Below are 15,628 nucleotides of genomic sequence, written 5' to 3'. Positions count from 1 at the left end.
AGATATTCAGGTAACCCCAACTGTTTTAGAACTTGTTGTGTAGCCAAGGGTGCTGGGACTACAGACGTGTGGCACCATGCTTGCCTCTGAAGAGCAACTTTGAGGGGCTTTGGGAGACCTCCTGACCCCAACTTACAGCCATTGCGGTCAGCATTTTGGTGGGAATCCTCCCAGATGTTTTTCTGTGGGTCTGTGTGTGTGTGTGGATAGACGTGTGAGTGTGATATATAATTCTTTAATAGCACCAAAGTCGGCAGGCTGACCTTCAGTCTAAATAGATTAATTCTGCAATGTGTACTAAAACTATACTTGAGGGCTGATGGGATGGCTCCACAACTAAGAGCACTTGCTGCTCTTCCAGAGGATCCAGGTTTAAATCCCAGCACCCACATGGTGCCTCACAACTGTCTGTAACTCCAGTCTCAGAGCATCCAATGTCCTCTTTGACCTCCAAGGTACATACATGATGCACATACATACATGCAGGCAAAACAGTAATACATATAAGATAATAAAGTAATTTTTTTTCAAAATTAGTAAAACAAAATATACTTAATTTTTTAAAAATGAGAGTGGTCCTCATTGGCTCATATATTTGGATGCTTAGTTCCTGAATGGTGGGACTGTTTTGGGAAATATTAGGAGGTATGGCTTTGTTGGAGAAGGTATGTCACTCATGGGTGGGCTTTGAGGGTTCAAAGCCCACATCACTCTCTCTCTCTCTCTCTCTCTCTCTCTCTCTCTCTCTCTCTCTCTCCCTTACTCCCTCCATTCTTCCTTCCCTCCCTCTCTCCCTCCTTCACTCCCTCCCTTACACAATCCCTCTCTTCCCCTCCTATTGCCCCTCCCCCTCCCTCTCTCTGCATCCGGCTTGAGGATAAGATATAAGTTCTCAGTTACTGCTCCAGCACTATGCCCACCTAATGCCACGCTCCTGCCATGATGATCATCGACTAACCCTCTGAAACTATAAGCAAGCCCCCAACTAAATGCTTTCTTCTATAAGTTGCCTTGGTCATCGTTTCTCCTCATGACAATAGAACGATAATGAAGACGATAACACTACTCTAGCAATTCCTTCTAACCATGTGTATGACTTGTTTCTAATACTAATAAAACTTCAGTTTTATTCTTTGTATCAATGGAACTAACTGAAAAGTGCGTACCTTCAAGAAATTAGGCTTAACTTTTCTCCAGATGGAGGAATGAAAGTTGAGACTTGGATGAGAAGCCATGTCTAATAAGACAACAAACAGATGCTGCCACATCCCTAACCAGGAGATGACTTAGCAGAGGCCGGATGGGGAGATTTGCAGAAACTGCATGCGGTGAATGCCTGTGGTCAGGAGACCTCCCCACACCACCTTCCTCAGTGGACAGAGCCCAGAGACCTCTTGCACTGTCCCATCATGGAATGGCTAGGTCTGCAGCAGTCAAGACAACCCTCAGTTGCCAGCCCTAGTTGTGAATAGTCATCTTTGCAGAGCCCCAACAGGAGGGAACTTCCCACATCCTGCTCCTCTTCACCGAGCCCATGAAGAAACATCAGGCCCTTCATCTGTCTGCAGAGATCAGGAAGATGTGAATTACAGCTGGTCAGTCAGTATCCTGAGCAAGTATCACAAGGACTCCAGGACCACTTGGAGGCCACCCGGAGCAGGGGCAGACACAGCTAATAGTAGCCATGTCCCCCTCTAACACGCTTCTGCTGAAAACTGGTTTCTGAGCTTAGTTACAGCTCAGACTTTCAAGGCTCCCAAAGCCCCTGCCTCTTCCAAGCCTGGCATCCAGCCTCCTGTGGATCAGTGTGTTGGTCAGGGCTGGACAGACACTAAGAATTCCCATGGTCTGCCATCTGCAATTTTGAGACCCAGAAACACCCCCTCTCTGAAACCTTCCCAGGTCCCCAAAGGTAACACATTGTCTTCCTTTACCTCCTCTCAGAATTCCCATGATCTTTTGCTTGTACTCATAGCACGTATTTTACCATTTCTGGTTGTTATTATTGCAAATAATTTGTGCCATAGCCGGGGATGCATGTTCATGTGTGTGCACCTGCACATGTGTGCATGTAATGGCCAGAGATCAGTCTCAGGTGCCATTTGCCCAGAAGCTACCTACCTTGCTTTTTCAGACAAGGTGCCTCACCCGTCTAAGGCTCACCAACTTGGCTAGACTGACTGGCTAATGAGACCCGGGAATCAGGCCGTAGTGAGGACACAGACTCATTTCCTCGTACATGCACATCACACACTTTACAAACTATTCTTTCCCTAGCCCTACAAATAATTTTTAACATGACACAAAACCAGGATTGCACCCCATATGATAATGAGAAGAGCTTGTAGAATAAATGAAGAAATAAATAGTCGTATACACACATTGACAGAAGGCATAGCAGCGCCCTCCATGTTCAGCCCTCAGCGGGCTAACCCTCGCAAGAGGCACTGGATAGAATGCAGCATCTGCAGAGGAAATGCAGAGCTGCCAGCATGAGCATCCTCTGCAGATGTGAGACTCTGGGGGCCCTGGTCCGACTCCATGGGCGTGAAACCTCAATGTTTCCTTGTGCCGTTTTATTGGCTTGAGCACCTGGCTATTGTTAGATCGTGACTATTCCTGGGTCCCTCTGCGGTTCTATATCAGGCATCCCAAACTGGCCTCCCGCAGGCCAAATGCATCCTGCAGCTTTGTTTGGCCCAAGCTGGTATTTTTTGTTTTAATTGACTTTAGTTGCCAGCATGCAAAATTCAAGAGATGTCACATAAAATTCCAGATTTCTGACTTCTCTTGAAAACTCAGGAGGTCTAACAATATCATGCTTAACTTTCTATGGTCTATAAACCATGGCTGGTACTGCCATGGCTTACACACAGACACATACCCACCCACCCCTACCCCACCCCACCCCACACACACATGCATGCCCTTTATGGAGCCATCTTCCCCACAAGGCCTATCTCACTGGTTTTCTGTCTGGCCCCTGAGGCTGTAACGCCTCTAGATCTCTGCTCACTGAATTTGACCACTGGGAGCAGCAGGTAGCTGAATGGGTCACAGGAGGACAGTAACTAGAAGGTTCTGGAAAAATCACTCTCCTTCAACCTACCTATGGAGAATGTGCCTTCTTCTGTAAAAACTGAACTCTTTTCCCTGTTGGCCTACAGAGGAACGCAACCATCAGTCCCCAGGGGCCTGAACAGTAGGTCTTCGTACCAAATCTTCAAAACTTAAGTAAAAGCCAGAACTAATTTGCCCACTTACAAAGAAGAAAGTGAAGTCGAAGGATATGAAATCAATCACCCAAGGCCCCACAGCTTAGCTGGCTGCCCCAAGGCCTCTGCTCTTCCTGCCTAGAGATGACTGGAACTCAGCTGGGCTGAGAAAGTCTGGAGGACTTCATGTAGTCTCTCAGCCTTGGAGGCTCTTAGGGAGTACTTACTGCTTGGTTATCACAGGTCAACAGGGATGGGAGTTCTGGCTCAGAGGGCAAACACGGCATAAGGCTCGAGAGGTGACTTGACCCCCTCCAGGTTTGCCCAATCCTTGATGGGGCCCAGCCAGTTGGCTCACCCCAGACCAGGCTGCCTTTAGGCCGGAACACTTTAGCCCCTCAGACCTCTCTACAACAGACTGCCAGAACAGGCCCATGAGGAGAGATGAAGCCCATGACTAGTAGCTTCTCTTGTCTAGGAAGGGAGCACGGAGAGTGAGGAAAGAGAGGCTTTTCTTGAATCCCCACCCCCTTTTCCTGTATCTTTGATCCCTGTTTTTTCTACCAACAAACCAGCTGACTACCTCCTAACAAGTCCTGCCCCTCCACACCCTTCCTGCTCCTTTGTACCATCCCCATCTTAGCCACCAGATGCATGGGACCCCATGTCCCCTGCCTCCACAATGATGTCTCACACCTGTTCCCCACACAGCGGCCACAGTGAGCTCCCTAACTTGTGCATCGGAACTCACTCCTCTGGATGTGAGTTGGAGGTTACGCTCATGGAACTACTGCAGCTATAGCGGACACACCACACACACACACACACACACGATCACAAATGTGCACAGCACTAACCAGAGATGCTGCATTTTGTTAAATGTTTTTAAAGGAAGTAGTGCAAATGTAGGAAGGTGATATGTTGGAATGATACAGGGGGGCATAGTTGGAAATTTTGGAGGTGGATATACTCAAAACATACTGTGTGGTTGGGCATGGCGGTATATATGCCTTTAATCGCAGCATTCGGGAGACAGAGATAGGTGGGTCTCTGTGAATTTCGGACTACATAGAAAGTTCCAGACCAACTAGCGCTACAAAATTAGGCCCTGTATATAATCATCAAAGAAAATGACTTGACGTGCTCCTAAAGGCGTCTCTTCACCTTACAGTCAAATATAAAGTGTTACGGCTCCACGCCGCAGCTCCACTGGCCCTCACCTCTTTAAATATATGATCTGCTGGCCTCCCCTCCCCCATGCACATGATGGGCCAGCAGCAACCAACCACCTCTTCACACTCCTTGAGCAAGCAAGCTCATTCCCACCTCAGATCTCACCAAATGTCCTTTCCCCTTGAAAAATCCTGCGTGGCTGCTTATTTTTGTCATCCAGGTCTAAGCTGAAATATCCCCTCCTCAGAGTCCCTCCCAGTGCCCAGGAGCTCATCTCTGGTCCCTTATGCTCATGTCATTCATGTTTAGTTTCTCCACAAATCTATCTGAAGTGATCTTAATTAAATATTTGCCTTCTTGTCAATGGAGAGTCCAAGCTCAGACACATTCTGCCTTGTTCAATATTATTTTCCCCCGTGAGTAGCTCAGAGTAACATAGTTGTCAAATTAATTAATTAATCAGTTATCCAAGCGAAAGATGATCTGGGCACATAAGAACGCATGTGCATCAAGAGAGAAATGGAAATCTGAGAAGTGGTGCAAGAACAGGAATCGAGAAGCCAGTTACAGAGAGCAGAGGAGACAGCAGAAGCCTGGGGGCTGAACAGGAGGAGCTACACGTATCAGGTATACATCTATTTAGGAGTTCAGGAAAGAGATTTGGGCTGCTGGTTGATATTGGAGGAAAATATGTAGAATAAATGGGGCTTGGAGCTGTGACTTTCCTCCACCCGTGATAAGAGGAGGGACTCAGGTGACTGCCATAGCATCCCTAAATTTAGCTGGACAGATAAAATAGGACTAGAAAGGGACCCTATGTAACCAAACACCTGACAAGAGCAATTTAACTAAACTCACAGTTTGAGGGGATACAGTCCATAAGCTCGCAGTTTGAGGGGATACAATCCATAAGCTCACAGTTTGAGGGGATTCAGTCCATAAGCTCACAGTTTGAGGGGATTCAGTCCATAAGCTCACAGTCTGAGGGGATGCAGTCCATAAGCTTGCAGTTTGAAGGGATACAATCCATAAGCTCACAGTTTGAGGGGATACAGTCCACATGCCCTCCTGGTAAGAACACATGGCGGCTACACAAAGTGGCTGGGCATTACATTCACAGTCAGGAAGCCAAGAGAAATAAAAACTACTGCTCAACTCACTTTCTCTTTTTATCCTTTTTTTTAATCTAGCCCAGGAATGTTGCCAACTCTATTCAGAATGGGCCTTCCCTCCTCAATTAAACTTCTCCAGAAACACTCTCACAGGAACACCAAGAGTTGTGTCTTCAAAGTGATTCCAATTGTAGCCACACTGACAGTGTCTAACCATCATAGCAGCTAAGAGTCTGGAGAGATGGGGAAGGAGGAGAAACCCTGTTGTTGGGGAGCTTTTCAGGGAGATGGGAGCTCTGGAAGCACTGCCCTTGCAGTTTGGAGACACACGGACCTAAGCTCAGTCACCGACTCTAGACAGATAGACACCAGATTAGAGTGGACTGAAAATGGAGGTGGGGGTGGACACCAGCACAATGGTGGAGCAGAAACTCAGTCAATCTGGTCTGGATGGAAGGCCAAAGACATGGTAACAGCCAGAGAGGACAAAAGGTCAAGAATGATGATGTCACGTAACCCAAACCTTTGATTGGACGTGAGTATAACAAGGCTTAAGCTCATTTCCCCAAAGGGCTGCTGATGGCCATGCAAGTCATTCTAGGTACCCAGCCATGTCTGAGGCACGTATGAATACCACCCAAGTAAACAACCCCTTAAGCCAGGTACCAGATCCTCCACTGGGATGTAAGAACAAGGGAAGAAATGACTGTGGGAAGTACACCAAGTGATGGAGGAGGTGATTATAACCCTCTGAGTGCTGGAGGGCTAGAGATGGTCATAGGGCAGCACGAGGCTTTACTTTGTATGGTGTGTGTGTGTGTGTGTGTATGTGTATGTGTGTGTGTAGTGTGTGTAGTCTGTGTATGGAGTGTATGTGTGGTGTGTGTGTGTGTGGTATGTGTGTGTGTGTGGTATGTGTGTGTGTGTGGTATGTGTGTGTGTGTGGTATGTGTGTGTGTGTGTGTGGTATGTGTGTGTGTGTGGTATGTGTGTGTGTAGTGTTGTAGTCTGTGTGTGTAGTGTATGTGTGGTGTGTGTGTGGTGTGTGTGGTGTGGTGTGGTGTGTGTGTGTGTGTGTGTGTGTGTGTGTGTGTGTGTGTATGTGTGTGTAGTATGTGGATATGTGTGTGTGTGTGTGTGTGTGTGTGTGTGTATGGGTGTGTGTTGTATGTGTATGTATGTGTAGGAGCACTTGCCCATGCATGTCTGCGAGGAAGTCAGAGGACAACACCAAGTGTCTTCTTCTGCTTTGACCCACATTTCTTTTACTGAACCTCTAGAGCTAGTTAGACTAGTTAGTTAGTTCAGTTAGACTAGCTGGCCAGCAAGCCCTTGGACACCATCTATTTACACTCTCAATACTGAGTTTACGGATGGCACTCTGCTGTGCCTGGCTCTTACATGAGTTCCAATAAAACTTTATTTACAAGAACAGGAAGTAGGCTGGCTTTGGCTTGTGGTCCAGAGCTGGCAGACCACTGCTTTGGATCTAAAATCCCTGGCACAAGGGACAGGGAAGGAGTCCATCCCGGGCATTCAGATTCAAGCCAGAGGCCTGACCACTGTGCCTGTAAACTCACTAAAAGGGAAAGCTCCCAACTCACTGAACAAGCAAATAATAAACGAGTTTTAAAAATAATTAAAATTGAAAATTGATTGTCTGGACCAGAGCAGATTTATGCAAAGGGCCCCTGGTCTGCCGGGAGTGGAAGGAGGGTTTCTAAGCTCTGTGTTGAACAAGCTAAGCATTTTTTCAGATTATTCCCAGCATAATATGCCAAAGGGAATAGGCTCCATTTATTATTTCCTTAAAAAAATCAATGAGCTGAAACATTCCCTCTAGACCTATAATATTTATTTCAATGTTCTGTCAATAAATATAACAAGGTTAGCTTTCTATCAGTTTAGTTGGAAGAATCATTTGAGGGAAGTTCTATTTGTTAAGCTCGATTACAGAAAGCAATCAATAAGGGAAAATTCCCTGGTCACTATAGGCAAGAAATATAGAACTCAGAGGAGCCATCCCAGACAGGAGATTGATGCTTCTGCCCCTAGTCATTCCCAAAGGTGGGAAATGTGGGTGCAGCACTGAGTGAACTTGGAAACCAGAGAGTAGAAGGGATCACTCTGTCACAAAGAGACAGAAAATGGAGCCAAGTATCCCAGCACACACTTGGTACCCAAACACTGAGATACAGTGAGTTCAAAGACAGCAGGGTGAGACCCCATCTCAAAGAAACAAAATAGACAAACAAAAGGAACTAAAAGCCAAGCATTCTGACCTTAGAGTTCATCCAAGTCTTGAGTTGGGTTGGAGGCTGGGATGGGGACCCAGGGAAATGGGACGTTTGCCTCTTTTAGTTGAACTTATTTTCTAAGAGGCTGATCTCGTAGAATGTGGTCTCAGACTGGTGTTAAAATGGCAGGGAAAAGAGCCATCTGTGACTAGGAGATTGCTGGGTGCTTAGAGAGCTCACCTTTTGATTAATACACACACACACACACACTTTCTCTCTCCTAGAGTCTTATTTTGAATGCTGTTCCTGGCTTAGGCTAGAGAACTCAACTATCTCTAAGCCTTCTGAGACATGAGCCATAGAGGTCACTGACCAGTTGGCCACCTCCCCATTTACACGGCTGGATGGTGTCTTTTTCACCTCTCCAAGCTTCTTCCTCCTCTCGGAAGACTGAGGAAAATCTTGACACCTTACCCCTGGAGTACACAGAAAGCAAGGCAATCGTGACAGTGCTGGGGAGATGCCATAGCCGTTACTACTATTGCCTGAATTACTATTGGCATCGACTGAATGCATTCGATATGCCGATCGTTAAACTAAGCATGCTGCAGGTCTTATCAATTTGACTCTCACTGCAACTCACTGAGACAGATGACGTAAACATTCACCTAACAAACATCAAAGACGGCACTTGGACAAGTGATGGAGCCAATCTAGAGACGCAAAAACGAGAGAGAGAGAGAGAGAGAACGGCATATATACACAATGCAATATCATTTATGCATAAGGAAAATCAACAGTATATGATTTGGAGGGATGGGGGAGGAACCAGAAATCATCATGTTAAGTGAAATAAGCCAGGTGCAGAAAGAAAAAAAAATCACATTTTCCTCTAATAGGCAGCATCTAGCCTTTTATACAAAAGCAGAATGGGGCTATCTGAGAAGAGGAAAGAGAAGAGCAGAAAAGAGAAGGAAGAACAGAAAAGGGGGATAAAGCAGGGCAAAGAAAAACAAAGTAACCAAAAATAATAGTTAATTTTTAAAAAGAAAGAAAATAGGCTTAAGGATTTTTTTTAAAAGATTCAGAGTCACAAAGCCAAAGAAGGCAAAGATTAAAATCCAAAATTATCTAACTCCCAAGCCTGTACTGATAACCTTGGCAATCAGACTATAATTATCCTAACCCGAAAAGAGTGGCCTTCCCCATCCATACCCACGCCCACCCAATCACTACCAATCACCACCTGACGCATAAAAAATGGGCTCTCAGCACAGGAATATAGCTCAGTTGGTAAAGCGCATGTCTCACTAGTGGGAAAGCCTGAGATTGGTCCCACAACCCACATAAAAGCTGGATGTGTGGCCTGTGCCTGTAATTTCAATTCTGGGGCCGTGAAGACAGAAGGATCCTGGGGCTTGTAGGCTAGCCCATGTAGCCAGACTGGTGAGCTCCTGGTTCAGAGAGAGACTGTCTCAAAAGTTATATGAAAAACGACTGAGAAAGATACCTGATGTCAACCTCAGGCCTCCACGTGTGTGCACGTTCACACACACACACACACACTCATATGCATAGATTCACATACACACACACATGCACACAGAAACACACAATGACACATGCTCACATGCACACACTCACACACATACACACACTCACATGCACACAGAAACACACAATGACACAGGCTCACATGCATACACTCACACACATACACACTACACATTCACAAGCACACACAAACCCAACACATCCTAAGCAGGGCTCCAGCAGGCTTCTGGGTCTTCATCTCTCACCTCTGAGTCCCATAGCCTTAAATATCCAAAGACGGCTTCAATGAGTGAAGAGCCTTTGAAGACTCTCCAAAGACATGCTTCAGCAGTAAGAGGTCTTCAGCTTTTTTTTTTTTTTTTTTTTTTTTTTTTTGGTTTTTCGAGACAGGGTTTCTCTGTGTAGCCTTGGCTGTCCTGGAACTCACTTTGTAGACCAGGCTGGCCTCGAACTCAGAAATCCGCCTGCCTCTGCCTCCCAAGTGCTGGGATTAAAGGCGTGCGCCACCACGCCCGGCTGAGGTCTTCAGCTTTAACTAACTTAATTCCCTATGTGGAGACTAAATTACCCTACAGAGAAAACTGTTAACATCTATTCTGAACCAGCATTTAGGATGGGTATTAGAACTTAACTCAAACAGCTGAACAATTATTTACTGAGATCCTAATATGATGGGCATTATTTAAAAAAAAATACACACACACACTTTTTAACAGCCTCATGAACATACTCCTAAGTATCCCTCAGAATATCTACCTCTTATGAGACCCAGCATACATTCACTAAGTCCCTAGGAAGTCCAGCAGAATAGTCCTCAGGCCTAGGTCATTCTGGAACACCACTGGCACTGCCTTTAGCGGTTATTACATTTTAAACAACTATATTAGTTGATTTTCTTGTAACCAAAAGCAGACAAAAAAGCAAGGAAGGAAGAATTTGCCTTGGTTCATAGTTGGAGGCGACAGTACCTCCTGGTGAGGAAGACATGGCGGTAGGAGCAGTGTTCACCTCTCTGCAGACCAGGAAACAGAATTGGAACAGGAAGTGGGGACAGGCTATCAACTCCAAATTTAGCCCTCCAGAGATACACCTTTAGCTAGACCCCACCTCCTAAAGGTTCCACCCAATAGCACTATGAGCTAGAGAACAAATATCTGAACAAATGGTTCTGTGGGGGACATTTCACATTCGAACTATAAGAGGGACCTTAGGAAACAAGTCTCTATAGCAGTAGTTCTCAACCTCTGAGTCACAACCCCTGTAGGGATTCAAATGACTCTTTCACAGGGATCACATAACAGATATTTACATTATGATTCGTAACAGTAGCAAAATTTCAGTTATGAAGTAGCAACAAAGTGAGCTTATGGCTAGGGGTCACCACAAGATGCAGAACTGTATTAAAGGGTTGCAGCATTAGGAAGGTTGAGAACCATTGCTCTAAAGAAGCAGCAAGCATCATACAAGAGAGCTTTTGTATCATACAACAAACATAACAACCCGATGCATTGGGCCTAACCAGTCCCCAAGTGCAAATAACAGTCCCATTTCCCCAGGGTCCTGGGCCTCCAGCTAACTGGTGAAAAGAATTCCCCTCTTAAAGAGTTCCCTTCTAGTCAACTCCCATGTACCTCCCTACTGGGTAATTCTGGATGGTTTAAGATTGCCACATGATTCCCACAAATCAACGAGACCACTACTCAACACAATGACAATCAACCAAACACCACAGCGACAGAGTTTCGCAGAAGTGCCACACTGAGTGTCCAAAACAGAAGGAGAATTCCTTTGCTCTGCTAAAGAGAATAGCTCTCTCTGTTAGTTAGTTGGACTTATCTTGAGAGGTCCTGCACCAGGGCTTCAGTGCACTGTGCAGCTTCAATGGCCAATAAGCAAGCTCTCTGAGTTATATATATATATATATATATATATATATATATATATACATACATATATATATATACATACATATATATATATACATACATATATATATACATACATATACCAGCAAGAGGTCTAAGTGGGGCTTGCTGTGGAGCCAGTGATTGGCCTTGGCCTTGCATGGGACTGTGACTGAGTGAGCCGAAGCAATCCTGAGCAGATAGATCTCAATGGAAACAGGGAATCCCTGTCTTGCTGATTCTATTCCCCCAAAGTCTCCATCTGCCTCTCTCCATTTCTACTGCCAGTATCACACAAGAGCAACTCATAACCATTGCTTATCTTGGATATTATAATTACCTTTCCTCTCAACTCCCTAAATCCACTTGAGCCCCGCTAATCTACTCTTCACCCCGCCACAGGGCCATCTGTTAAAATCGGCTCATGCAGCCCACTAGCTTAACGTGAATTCCATTGGCAGAGGACAAAATTCACAATCCTACTGCCTTACTGTGTTACATCCCTGAGGCATGCACTCTGGGTGCGCAAACACTTCCCAGGGGAAGTAGGAGAGTCCTAGACATCTTTTTCTTTGTCCCATCCATCATGCAGCGGCACACCTACCTCTTTGTGCACTGGTCGACTTGCACAAACAACACAACATAGAACTCTTTGAGGTGCAATGAAAGCCCTATTATCTCTCCTGGTGGAAGGGCCCAACCTCTTGGAACTAGGATCTCTTAATTGCACAGAAACTTGAGAATCGAGGCAGGAAGCAAAAGTTCCCCAATTTGGTCCCTGAAAGTGATGATGAGAACCCAAACCCACTTTCAGCCCTTGGCTCCCAGATCCATGCATTCTGTCCCTTGGGACATACTATCACTTAAGGGTCTTTAGGGATTTAGATTACCTTAATTATGATGGGAGGACTTACCACCAGTGTGGATGGTTCCGTGCCATGGTCTGGGAACCTGCACCGAATAAATAGAAGAAAGTAAGCTGACCGCACATGGTCATCCCCTCTGCTTTCTGACTGTGGATGCATCATGGCGTACATACACATCCTGTGGGTGCATTATGACCAAGCCTGCTACTCCTACCACCGTGACTTCCCAACCATGATGAACTGAGGCAAAATTGATCCCTCCTTTAAGATGCTTTGGTTAGGTATTTCGTCCCGGCAATGAAAAAGGCAAGTAAAACACCCACAGAACCATCCACACCCTATCCCCAGACTCCCTATCTCGGATCACACCATCTTGGTTTTTCCAGTCTTCTGACCAATTCCCCAACCAAAAGTCTTTGTAGAAACTCATCTCTGACTGTTTCTTGACAACCAACCTCACACCTTAAACCATTTCCTTATGAAAGACTCCTCGATATGTAGTCTTTTAGGTCTACTAATATATTGAGCAGACCCATCCATGAACTAACTCGGGGGTTTCCCTCCATCTTCAGGCCATAGGAATCTCCTGACAAGGGAATAGATATGAACTGAGAGGAAGGTATTGGCTCTGTCAAGTTGGATGACACAGACAACTAAGCCGCTTGTACCTAAGCTTCTGAGCCTGAGTAGATCTGATTCTAGTACACCATTCCATCCTCAAAGGACTGCACATGTATCCCCTCAAGCAAGGACTTAGTTATGCTAATACCTAGCGCAAAGTGGAAATCTCTGGCCATACAGTCACTTGGTCATCCATGGTCAGGTGCTCAGTCTCTGCTGGAGTCCAGTAATACTCCAGGAACTGGTCTGAAAGCATCAGGTAGTTCTTTGCAAGTGTGCCCATAGCCTTATCCCATAACTCAAAGCATTTTCTCTGAGTCTCCTAATGAAGGTTGCCGGACTCTACTCCAGATCCCTCCAACACTACTGGATTGCATGTCATATGGTCCAAGAGGGACAGGGATGTTATTGCACCTCAGACTTGCATCTTTTTCACCTGGACCCACCCAAAACTAGCAACCTCCTAGGCTATTAGTCAACAAATCAATTAGAACACCATTATTCCCAAGTGAGAATCTAGTGCCTCATAAATCCCAAGAGGACCTACCAAGCACGATACTTCTTCCTCCATGGTTGGAAACTCAGTGGGCAAGACCTCTAAGCGTGTCACAGGTGTGCCGGCTCCTGAATCTTTGCTGGGTTTATTTCCTGTGTCTTGATGTACATATCTCCTATGAGGGCATCCAAGTCCTTGTCACTTCCTCAATCCTTCCTGGGATTGAGGGAAATGATGCCATCAGCAGAGGGGACCAGCATGGTGGATCTGGAATGTCAAGATAATCAAAGACCCTTTAGACTATAATGTAACAGAAAAGAATCAACATAGCCCCGAGGCAAGACAGTGAATATATATTGCTGTCTTTCCCATGTGAATACAAACCGCTTCTAATCCTTTTTCCTGATGTGAACTGAAAAGATCAAACGTGGTGTATCAAATGCTGGAGGCAACAGTGATCTATTCTAGTGAAGATACCAAATCCAGCAGAGAGCAGCTACAGCTGGAGATGTCATCTGTTTTCCACAGTCTGTGTGCTGGCTACTTTTATGATGACTTGACACAAGCTACAGTTATCTGAGAGGAGAGAACTTCAGCCTCCAGAAGATCAAGCAGTAGGCGAGTCTGTAAAGCCTTTTCTTAATGGGGGAGAGCCTAGAAGACTGTGGATAGCGCTCCCCCTGGGCTGTCGGTCTCAGTAGAGCCATGATGAGCAAGCTAATAAGCAGCATCCCTCCATGGCCTCTGCATCAGTTCCTGCTTCAAGGTTCCTGCCCGTGTTTGAGCTCCTGCCTTGATTTCCCTCTGTGATAGACTGTGACCTTGAAAGTGTAAGCCAAATAAACCCTTTCCTCCCCAAGTTGCTGTGGGTTATGGTGTTTCATCATGACAATGAAAAAAACCTAAGGAAGACAGCCCATCATCATAGACTTAAAACAATCTGAATGTTTCTTGAGTCCAGCCAACGACTGGTGTGGAATGTGAAGTCCCTCTGAAAAATGACTGGGGGATAGCCTACTGTAGATACTTCAACCACCATTTCTAAGTGCTAGCTCAAGGGAACTTGGCCTCCTCTTTCCATCAAAGGACTCGGTGTAAAAGGTAGCTCAGATCTGGAAAGCGAATCAAGAGTCACCATTTTTCTATGAGAAAGGCTGCTATGGGCCTCTGCCTTTTTACCCATCTAGCTCCTTCATGATGACTGAAGTCAGGCAATGCCCAGACTGGCTGTTCATGTCTAGCACCTTAGCTATCAGCATGGGGCCCTTGGGACTAAGGTTTCTCGGCTGCTACTTGGCTCTACTGCTTGATGCGGTGACCAAGTCCACTTTCCTCTGTCTGTTCTCTGCTAGCCTCTGCTATTCTCAAGCCCATCACTGCCCCGCTCATCAGGAACCCCAGCTCCCTGCCAATATCTCTTACCACCCATCCTTGTCCAGAGAAGGTAGCCATGCAGAACCCTTCAGAACTGAATGCCCCTGGTTAGAGCACCCCTTGCTTCTTTAGGGATGAGAATGTCCTCTGGACCATTCAAGAAAACATAGTTCATGACTGTCCAGTCTCATGCCACAGCTCAGATCCTCTGATTGGGTCATCAATACTCTACCAAGACAATTTCAACACCACCCTTTATTTACTGCAGGTGTGAACCCCATGGGGACATCCCAATAGCACTATAGCCCTGATAGCAAGTGTCTGTATAAACAAAGGACTCTATAGTTTTTAGGAAAATATTTTGTTTTGTTTTGTTTTGTTTTGTTTTGTTTTGTTTTGTTTCAAGACAGGGTTACTCTGTGTAGCCCTGGATGTCCTGGAACTCACTCTATAGACCAGGCTGACCTCAAACTCACAGATATCCACCTTCTTCAGCCTCTGGGTGCTAGGATTAAAGGCAATGAGCCACCACTGCCTGGCAGGAAAATATTCTTATGTCAGTAGCTGACACCCTGATCCATACTTGGGTTCCTACCCCTAGTCCCACACAAGTCCCCCACCTTCAGCTGCACCCACATGGCTCCCGCTGCTGCAGAGCTGCAGCACAGGTAGCTCTTATGTGAATAAGCTATTTCTTCATGGAGTCAAATCTGGACTCCCTTGAGCAATCTAAGCTGACTCCTGGCCTGACTCAAATTTATTCCTCCATTTCTACGTTGACCTTAAGAGTTATATGTGTGGCCAGGTGTGATGGTACACCGCTTTAATTCCAGCACTCAAAAGGCAGATGGGTCTCTGTGAGTTCAAAGCCAGCCTGGTCTACAAAGCAAGTTCCAGGACAAGTGGGGCAGTTATACGAAGGAACCCTGTCTCAGAAATCAAAACAAAACAGAGTCATATGTGGGCTGGGGGAAATGGGAGAAAGCAAAGGAAGTAGAATTTTGATGTCAGGAATTCGTGTAAAATTCGGGAAGGGCATGGCAGCCAACTTGTAATCCCTTGGAAGTTGTAAAACT

General features: G+C 45.7%; 1 long non-coding RNA gene across 2 annotated transcripts in view; it reads right to left on the bottom strand.

Moving 5' to 3' along the window:
* LOC110293669 (uncharacterized) overlaps positions 1 to 15,628 on the bottom strand; it is a 46,736-nt gene that overhangs the window by 15,425 nt on the left and 15,683 nt on the right. The window contains exons 2-4 of one of the 2 annotated variants that reach the window (XR_002377833.2): positions 13,230 to 13,445; positions 12,110 to 12,146; positions 10,232 to 10,303 (exon numbers count right to left, since the gene is read on the bottom strand). This is a non-coding gene — a long non-coding RNA (uncharacterized LOC110293669). Of the gene's footprint in view, positions 1 to 10,231; positions 10,304 to 12,109; positions 12,147 to 13,229; positions 13,446 to 15,628 lie in introns of those variants that run through there. The other variant, XR_002377832.2, reaches the window with a different exon arrangement.

This window comes from Mus caroli, unplaced genomic scaffold (assembly GCF_978045245.1).
Source record: "Mus caroli unplaced genomic scaffold, Mus_caroli_1 scaffold_6, whole genome shotgun sequence".
Lineage (NCBI taxonomy): Eukaryota > Metazoa > Chordata > Mammalia > Rodentia > Muridae > Mus > Mus caroli.
Note: the sequence above shows the minus strand (reverse complement) of the source record. Positions and strands in the feature narration are given on the sequence as shown.